This window comes from Salvelinus sp. IW2-2015, unplaced genomic scaffold (assembly GCF_002910315.2).
Source record: "Salvelinus sp. IW2-2015 unplaced genomic scaffold, ASM291031v2 Un_scaffold6015, whole genome shotgun sequence".
Taxonomy (NCBI): Eukaryota; Metazoa; Chordata; class Actinopteri; order Salmoniformes; family Salmonidae; genus Salvelinus; species Salvelinus sp. IW2-2015.
Window position 1 is genome coordinate 43,436 of NW_019947280.1, and position 7,439 is coordinate 50,874.

Sequence of the window (7,439 nt, forward strand, 5' to 3'; positions counted from 1 at the left end):
GGCCTGGATCTAAAAGTACTGCACCTATACAGTATTAGCGGAGAACATGGGCCCTGATCTGAAAAGTACTGCCCACTACTACAGTGATACAGGGACCAGCGGTCCTGATCTAAAGTAACTGCCACTAATACAGTATAGGGAAAACAGGGTCCTGATCTAACAGTACTGCACTATACAGTATAGCCGCAGAACAGAGGTCCTGCAAAAATTTTTTCTTTTTTTAAAAAGTGAACTGCACGTATTACAGTATATTAGGGAAACAGCGGCCCTTTATCTAATAGTTACTGTACTATACAGTATCAGGGAACAGGGCCCTAAAATCTAGAAGTACATGCCACTATACAGTTTATAGGAGAACAGGAAGCCCTAAGCATCTAAAGTGACTCTGCACCTAATGACAGCTATAAGGGATAACATAGGCACGCTGATCTAACAAAGTACTGCCACGTATACAGCCTATAGCGGGAACCTGCGGGGGTCCTGCCATCTAACACAGAGTACTCGCACTAATAACAGTACTAGGAAGCATTGGGCCCTGATCTTAAAGTCTAGCTGCACATATACAGCATATACGGGAACAGCGGTCCTGATCTAAAGTACTGCACATATACCAAGATATACGGGAATCAGGGTCCTGATCTAAAGTAACTGCACTATACAGTAATAGGGACAACAGACGCAGGTTGCCCTGATACTAAAGAAACTGCACTATACAGCTATAGGGTAACCAGGGCCCTGATCTAACAGTACTTGCTACTATACCAGCATATAAGGGAAACAGGGCCACTTGCATCTGCAAGAGATACTGCCAAAAATATACTGACTATAGGGAACTGAGGTACCATTTGCGCAACGCAACCAAAGAGTAATCCGAAGATCAACCCACGAGTTGAAATTTTTTTTTTTAACACAGGAAAGACACAGATTAAGTAAATATGCCTACTCACCACTATCGCATCCTTTCAAACGGTTTTTTTCCGAATATTCTTTGTATCTTTCTTTGATATTCTTTTCTCTGTCAACACAGGCACGGACAGGAATAACAGGCGTGATGGAGACAGTAACCAACCAAGATAACAACAACATCACAAAATAACTGCCTTCGTCTAAGAACCGTAAAAGGTCACCACGTCTGAAGTTAGCGCGGCACGGTTCCACTCTAGTTGCTAGGCCCCTGCATGCTCTAACACCACTAGAGTACCGCAGGTATGTGTTCAGGCCAGGGCACACGACAGTAAGATATCTCTACCAAAGTACAACTGTAAAAGTCCTATGTACTCAGAACAGTAAAAGATATACTCTACCATGTATCAACTGTAGTCCTTGTTAACTCAGACCAGTAAGAATCATACTACCAGTCACAACTGTACTAGTCGCTATGTAACTCAGGCCCAGTAAAGATATTCTCTACCAGTACAAAACTGTAGGTCCTAAATGTAACTCAGACAGACAGAAGAATAATCTCTAACCAGCTCACAAACTGAGAGCTCCTATGTTAACTCCAGACAGCATACAGGATTATACTCTACCTAGTACAACGTAGTCCTATGTAAAACGGCAGCACAGTAAGAGTATACTCTACCAGTTAAACAACTGGTAGTCGCATATGTACACTCAAGACAGCTGACAGTAAGAATACTCTCTACAGACTACAACTGTTAGTCCTATGCTAACTCAGACAGACAGCTGAAGATCAGTCCTCTACCTAGTATACAACTGTTAGTCCTATTGTAACTCAAGCACAAGTAAGGATATCAATCTACCAGTACAACTGTAGTCCTATGTAACTCAGACAGACAGTAAGATATCTCTACCGAGACAACTTGTAGCTCCTATGTAACTCAGGACAGACAGTAGAAATTATGCTACTACCAGTACAACTGTAAGTCCTATGTAACTCAGAAACAGTCAAGAATATCTCTTACCAGTACAACTGTAAGTCCATAGGATAACTCAGACAGTAAGATATCTCTACCAGTACAAACTGTAGTCCTATGTAAGTCAGACAGTAAGATGAATCTCTACCAGTACAAAACCGTAGCTCCATGCTAACTCAGAGACAGAGGCCTTAGTGTCTGTCTATCACAGGCAGCAGAAAGGCCTTGCAGCAAAAATACATTATCCATAGACAATAGGCCTCTCCCCAATAATAGTCAACATTTAGCTGGTGACATTAACATAACAGTAAACAAATGTGGACTGCAGAGAAGTAATAACAGGCAGATCTCATGCTCTCACATGCAGAAGCCTATATAAAGGCCTATATTTGGTGTCTGCTGTAAGCAGACGAGAGCCAGAGAGACAGAGAGAGACAGAAGAGAGGACAAGAGAGAGACAGAGAGATGACAGCAGAGAGAGACAGGTTGAGACGGAAGATGAGCAAGAGACAGAGGACGAGAGAGAGAGAAGAGAACAGAGAGACAAGCAGAGAGAGAGAGAGACAGAGAGAGAGAAGCAGGAGAGAGAAGAGAGAGACAGACGAGGAGAGACAGAGAAGAGACAGCAGAGGACAGAAGAGAAGAGACAAGAAGAGAGCCTCAGTGATAGTGCTAGAGGTAGTTCGCCTGGGCTGTACAGTACATTTTGAGTGTTGCGTCACTGATAGGAGGGCGCCTAGGCTCTGCAGTGCCGAGGAAACAATCCATTCAGTTCTCTACAGCCTATTATCAATCTTGACAGTCTCACCCAAAGGCAGGGAAGACCGTGAGAATAAACCAAATATGTGTATGAAATGCCGCGATGTACTAGTACTATATATATATATATATATATATATATATATCTGGGCCTATGTGTCAAATGGAGATGCAGTAGGACCTGTAACAACAGTGGATAACATGTACTCACTCTGCATTAAAACCATTGACGTGTAGAATCCTCATCTGTTTCACAATAGTACTTTTCCCGGACTCTCCAGCACCTTCGGGAATGAAGCAAACAGGAGGACAGAACGTTACAATATGTTGCTGATAACGGAACGATAAAAAGGGGGTAATCTTGTTACCGTTCAAAATGAATAAGAATGTTGTCAAAACGAAGCAAATTGCTAGGCTTCGCTTCCATCAATATCCACCCCCCCCCTCCCCATGACATATAGAGAGAGCTTTCAAATACGTAATGGGGTAATTTAATGAAGGATATTTTAGATCACAACGTGTTCGGGCCAAGCCGTTTATATAACCTTACCCAATAATAACAGCCGGTGCGTCGCTTTATATGCTTGTCTTTCTTTTTGCAACAGTTTTTCAATTTTTTTATTCGCCTCTCGTTGTGCCTTTTCGTCGATGCGTTGATCTTCAGTCTTGCTGTTGCCCAAACAACCCATATCTTCCGTTAACTTACCTCGTCTATCGAAAATATTAAATACACTAAGACGTTATAATAATAAATGTTGTTTTTTTTAAACAATGGTGTGAAAGAAAACCTGTGCGACGTTTCTCCGCCGTTGGGAGGGCTATGTTCTTCCTCCCCGCTACGATTCCTTTTTAGCCCCAACCAACAGGACCTTCCCTCGGCATCCAAACAAATTCTTGATTCGCCCCTTCAAAATCCCTCGAATCGTTGAAATAACAGAGATATACACAAGATAACGAAGGTTTAGATTCATGGAAACAGGCCAAGTGTTTCTCTCGTTCCTTTCCTCTTCTCAGTATGTGTCTATTTGGTGTTTTTAACTCAGCACTGCCTCTCTCTGTTGTACCAGGAAGTAGCCGTGCACCGAACCTCAGAGAAGCCTTCCTCTGCTACAACGTAACAACACTGCAGCTCACACACACCTACAATCCGCTCACATATCATTGTATCATTTCTGTAAGAAGGGTAGGAGGGTCATTACAATCACATGTGTCACCCAAGACCTTCCTGCGGCTAGTTTATCAGCCCTAAAAACGAAGAGAGGGGAGAGAGTATCCGTTTGCACCAGACAAGCTTGGCAGGAAGTTAGGGTCTTTCTATCGACCGTGTGTCGGCTAGATCGAGTGCGTTGGGGTTGTCCTGATCTCCGGTGTAGCTTGTCAATCGTAAGTAATATCACACGATAACACACACAGCTTATCAGTCACTTACACTAAAGGCCTCCTAAACCAACCCCTAAAAAATATATTTTTGAAAAAGTCAAAAGTTACAACTGTACACGGTCTGAAAGCCCCAAAACAAAAGTAAATCCCAAACTAGGCGCAGCAAAAAATAGTTCATTTCTAGCCCTTCTGCTGCCAATTCCTATCACTACTCCCATTTGCATTCACGGCTCAGTCTGCCTCGGTAGTCTGCCTCTGCCTCGGTAGTCCACTCCTGCTGTCGTCACATTCTCCGTGGTTTTCTATTTATATTGTGCGCGTGTGCAACAGAGCCCCTCTGCTCCAAAAAAACATTAGCGATCACCCGTGGGAAAGCGGGTTCACGGTAATTCTCCACACCGGCGCGCAACTGACAGCTCAGCCGCTGTACTAGAGGGCCGGGGTATGTACACAGTAACTAGGCTACTGCGCATGTTCAAAGACCTTTACGGTCCGGCCTGTTTAAATGGCGTCGGACGGGCTGATAGATGGTGTATGTTTGTTTTAGTAGGTTTCTATTTTAAGATGTTTGTATTGTATCGCAGAATAAAGAATACGTCCACGATGTCATTTTTACTGTAGCAATGGATAATAGCAAATATCCTACAGACAGGCAGAAAAGAATCCAATAGAATAATACTAAAAACTTCTGCTTACGTCCGCCACTAAATCCACTACCATTACTACATCCGCCACTATTACTAAATCACCTACCATTACTACATCCACTACTATTACTAAATCACCTACCATTACTACATCAAATCAAGTTTATTTTATATAGCCCTTCGTACATCAGCTAATATCTCGAAGTGCTGTACAGAAACCCAGCCTAAAACCCCAAACAGCAAGCAATGCAGGTGTAGAAGCACACTACCACTACATCACCTACCATTACTACATCACCTACTATTACTACATCCACTACTATTACTACATCCACTACTATTACTACCATTACTACATCCACTACTATTACTACGTATAGTATGGGTAAGTATAGTAGTGTTGGATTTTGTTAGTAAGTGTTTATGGGATGTGTTGGTAGTAATTTATAGTGTGATGTTCCGTTGTTATAATGTAGTTGGATTGTGTGGTATGTAATTAGTGTGTAGTAATTTACGTATGTGGATGTAGTAATAGTAGGTAGATGTAGTATGTAGGTGTATGTAGTAATGTGGTGGTTAAGTTAGTAGTGGACTGTTAGTAATGTAGTGAATAGTAGTGGATGTGTGTAATAGTAGTGGATGTAGTAATAGAGGTGATGTAGTAATAGTAGGTGATGTGTAATAGTAGGTTGATGTAGTATATGTAGTATAGTAGTGGATGTAGTAATAGTAGGTGATGTAGTAATAAGTAGGTGATGTATTGGTTAGTAATAGTAGTGGATGAGTATAGTTAGGTGATTTGTAGTAATTGTAGTGGATGTAGTAATGGTAGTGGATGTGAGTTAAATAGTAGGTGATGTAGTAATGGTAGTGGAGTAGTAATAGTAGGTGATGTAGTGAATTGTTAGTAATAGTAGTGGATGTAGTATGGTAGTATAGGTATGATGTTAGTAATCGGTAGTGAATGAGTAGTGGATGTAGTGTTGGTAGTAATAGTAGTAGATGTAGTAATGTAGTGATGTAGTAATTGTAGTAATAGTATGTGGATAGTAGTAATAGTAGTGATGTAGTAATGGTAGTGGATGTAGTAATAGTAGGTGATCGTAGTAATGGTAGTATGGTAGCATGTATGTAATAGTAGTGAATTTGTAATGGTGGATTAGTAATAGTAGTGTGTAGTAATGGTAGTGGATGTAGTAAATAGTAGGTGATAAGTAGTAATGTGATGTAGTAATAGTAGTGGATGTAGTGAATGGTAGTTTATATAGTAGTGGAAATGTAGTAATAGTAGTAGTGGATTGTAGTATAGTAGGTGATGTTAGTTAATGGTAGTAATATGTGGATTATAATGTAGTACGTAGTAGTAGATGTAGTAATGGTAGTGGGATGTAGTAATCAGTAGATGATATAGTAGTAATGTAGTGGATGTAGTAATAGTAGGTGATGTAGTAATTGTTGTATGTGTGGATGTAGTAATGGTCAGGGAATAGTAGGTTGTAGTATTGTAGTAATAGTAGTGGTAGTATAGTAGTGGTAGTAATAGTAGTGGATGTAGTAATAGTAGGTGATGTAGTAATGGTGTAATAGTAGTGGATGTAGTAATTAGTAGTGGATGCTAGTAATGGTAGAGTGATGTAGTAATTAGTAGGTGATAGTAGTAATGGTAGTAATTAGTAGTGGATAGTGTATAGTTGGTGGGTAATGGTAGTAATAGTAGTGATGTAGTATAGTAGCTGGATGTATTATAGGGAGGGATGTAGTAAGAGTAGGGATGTACGTAAATGGTTAGTAATAGTAGTGGATGTAAGTATAGTATGGATGTAGTAAGTATGGTGATGTAGTAGTGGTTTAGTAATAGTAGTGGATGTGTAGATGGTAGTAATAGTACGGGATGGATGGTGATGTAATGTATGGATGTAGTAATCTTAGTTAAGGTGATGTAGTAATTGTAAGTAATAGTAGTGGATTAGTGATGGTAGTGGATGTAGTAATAGTAGGTATGTAGTAATGGTAGTAATATAGGTGATTGTAGTAATTGTAGTGAATAGTGGATAGTGGATGTAGTAATAGTAGGTGATGTAGTAATTTGTAGTAATAGTGGAGTGGTGATGGTAGTGGATGGATAGTGTGATGAGTAGTATGTAGGTGATTGTAAGTAATGTAGTGGATGTAGTAATAGTAGGTGATGTAGTAATTGTAGTAATAGTAGTGGATGTAGTATAGTAGTGGATGTAGTATAGTAGGTGATGTAGTAATGTAGTAATAGTAGGTGATGTAGTAAGTAGGTTGTAATAGGTATGGATGTAGTAATAGTAGTGGATGTAGTAAGTAGGTGATGTTAGTAATTGTAGTAATAGTAGTGATGTAGTATGATAATAGTAGTGGATGTAGTAATGGTAGTGGATGTAGTAATAGTAGGTGATGTTAGTAATTGTAGTAATAGTAATGGTGGCATGTAGTAGCATGATAGTAAGTGGATGTAGTAATAGTAGTGATGTTGTTAATTGTAGTAATAGTAGTGGATGTAGTAATAGTAGTGGATGTAGTAATAGTAGGTGATGTAGTTAATTGTAGTAATAGTAGGTGATGTAGTAATGGTAGTAATAGTAGTGGAGTGTAGTAATGGTAAGTTAATAGTAGTGGATGTAGTAATAGTAGTAGTTGATGTAGTAATAGGGTAGTGATGTGTAATGGTAGGTAGTAGTAATAGTAGTAATGTAGTGGATGTAGTAAGGGTAGTGGATTTATAATAGGTAGTGGAAGTAGTAGGAGTAAT

At 39.8% G+C, this 7,439-nt stretch overlaps 1 non-coding gene across 1 annotated transcript; it reads right to left on the reverse strand.

Moving 5' to 3' along the window:
- Positions 1-2,847: 2,847 nt before the first annotated feature.
- On the reverse strand, positions 2,848-4,626 carry LOC112078647 (uncharacterized). The gene is made up of 2 exons (XR_011478783.1): positions 3,187-4,626; positions 2,848-2,920 (listed from the first exon to the last, which is right to left on the reverse strand). It is a non-coding gene; the product is annotated as an uncharacterized protein (transcript).
- Between the last annotated feature and the right edge of the window lie 2,813 nt (positions 4,627-7,439).